The following is a 2728-nucleotide window of genomic DNA, read 5'->3' as shown; positions in this document are numbered from 1 at the left end:
GACTTCATTCGCAGTCTGCTTTGTAAAATTGTAATTGCAAAAATAGACCCCAAGAAATAGACTTCATTTGAAGTTATCCTCGTATAGTCTTTTTTATGTCTACTCGTTGATGTGAACATGAAGTCAGCATTATTTGAAAACCAAATTATTGCAAATTGGTGAATAATTTTTAAGATTTTTTTGTTGTATTCTTTGATATATGTTATGTACTTGCTTCTATATGTTTTTGACATGATTATATATTATACATATGGAGAAATCAAGTTTTTGGTTTTCTTAGGCAGTTAGGTCATTAACTTAGACTTATTTTTGAAGTCAACGTGTTGGAGTTCTGTGTGAAGTCTGTATAATTGAAAAAGTCTTTAATTGAATTTTTTTTATCTTTTATAAAAAATTTATATTCATTTTCTTTTTCTATTGATATTTAAGTTAAACTTTTTCTACAACAATTCTATCTCTAACTTTGCGATTGACATGTGCGTGGGGAACTTTGCGATTGACATGTGCGTGGAGAACTTTGCCAAGTTCAGTGCTTGCTATAGCTGGAGTTAAACCTCCTATTTGCATGAAGTTTCTCTCAGCTTCAACTAATCATAGAGTCGACAAGTTCCTGAATGGATCCTCTTAGGATTTTAAATGCTCAATGTGATATGATCTGTTGAAGAAGTAAAGTGTAATGATGTTTCAATTTTGGCAAAATGTGATAAAAGGTATATTGTCTTGATCACTCAGTTTAGATACATGAGAGACGGTTTGTTTTTGTTGTATTAAAATGAGCAGATTATTTATACATAACTCCGTGAACACAAACTATCGATTAAGCAATGATGAATCCATTATCCAATTCTTGCTTTGTGCAATGTAATCATCGGTCTCGTAGCAATTTGAGAATTTCAGAATTCAATGAACATTCACCATATCCATAAACTCCAATTTGAGAATTTCAAAATTCATACATAAAGGGAACCAAATTAACCAAATTCATCCATAACACCACCAATAATGCAACATAAAGGGAACCAAATTAAGAAAATTCCATTAAAATTCTCTGGAATTCTCAGTTAGTTCTCAAAGACGAAACTTTTACAATAAAATGTGTATCGTGTGTGGACCTTAAAATAAGAAGATTGAGGTTTCTTGCTTTTTCCTTCCCATCTTCACCACCAAAACTCTACAGCTACCGGAGAAGCAAGTTGATGAAAACCAGTTCAAGAGAGAGAACATTTTTCTCATATCCTCCTTCACTAGCTTCAGCTTCATTAAAAATTCTTGACAACCGTTGCTATGTCAGTTTCAGAACCTGCAAGTTTGAACCATGGAGCATCAGGTGAGACGTCTAAGACATGAGTCGTGATGGGTAGCCTACTTCTCTTGGGAGCTTTGTTTCAGCTGCAACATTCAAATGCCCTCCTATGTTTCCCAGCTGAAAATGTCACATAAAAAACAAACCCACACACAACTTTGACAAAGAAAGGATTTGTTAAATCATATAAATGATGAAGACAAGACTAAAAAGTCTAAACCTAATTAACTAGATGCATCAAACTAACTATTGACCATTTTTAAAAATCAAAATGTCATAAAATTGCAGGCCAAAGCTCTCAGTCTCTCTCACTTGTAACAAAGCCACTTAATCTTTAAAAGATGTACTACTATGTAATAACTCCCCACCTAGTAGCTTCTCCAATGGGAGAGCAAGCTCCATGGCTGCAACAAGAAACATCATCAAATTATTTATTTCAACTTACAAATAAATGGAAATATCACAATCACTATGATAGGTTCTAATGAAACCACAATCGTCTCTTCAGTTATAACATTAACATCAGACCAATCTCAAAGACCTCCCTCCCACTATGCTTGTTCTGTAGACCAAGGAAATAAATGGTGTTATAAATCAAACCTCAGACGATGGGGTTTATGAAACAAAACACCAAACAACTCAATAATCAACACACTGCAACAAACGATAATGATGCTCTAAGCTTCACAACTAGCCTTCCACACAACACAACAAAGAACACCACGACAACAACCAAAATCCCGATCCAACCAATGCTTAAAGCACCGGAGGACCACAAGCCGAGGAGAGATCTTACCGGAATGAACACAAAGTCCATTGCCACACCGGAGAAGAACCAAGCCGCCACTCGCTCCGATTCAGACTGCACCACCAGCGACCCACACTAGGAGCCGTGACCCAAAATTGAGACACGACATCAAAAAGACCACGACGGCAAACCGCAGAGAATCAGCCCCGGAATGCGCCACCTTAACCAACCTTCGAGCTCCGCCACGACACGAACAACGAGGAGACGAGACCACCGGCGAAAAGCAGATCTGAGATTAAACCGACGGTGCACCATCGGGAACCAGATCTGAGCAAGAGACCCGCCGTAGGAGAAGCGCAGACCCGTCCAAACACCTCAACAAAGCCATTACCAGTCTAAAACTCGAGATTAGGGTTTGGACAGCTAAAAGTTCGATCTCTACACCATGTATGATAGAGAGAAGAGCTGTAGATGGCGAAGATGAAGAAGAAAGGTGATTACGAAGATGATTTGATGAGTGACAGATTTTTTCAGTTTCAGAATCGCTTATCGCCGCCAGAGAGAGAGGCAGAAGTTGGAAGAGAAAGAAATAAAAATTATTAGGGTTAGGGTTAGTGAAAATTAGGTATATATAACTCGGTTAATTAAAACCGATTGGTTATGTGTCTCGCCAAACC

Source organism: Camelina sativa, chromosome 17 (genome assembly GCF_000633955.1).
Source record: "Camelina sativa cultivar DH55 chromosome 17, Cs, whole genome shotgun sequence".
Taxonomy (NCBI): Eukaryota; Viridiplantae; Streptophyta; class Magnoliopsida; order Brassicales; family Brassicaceae; genus Camelina; species Camelina sativa.
The sequence above is the reverse complement of the archived record's forward strand: the minus strand, read 5'-3'. Positions refer to the sequence as shown.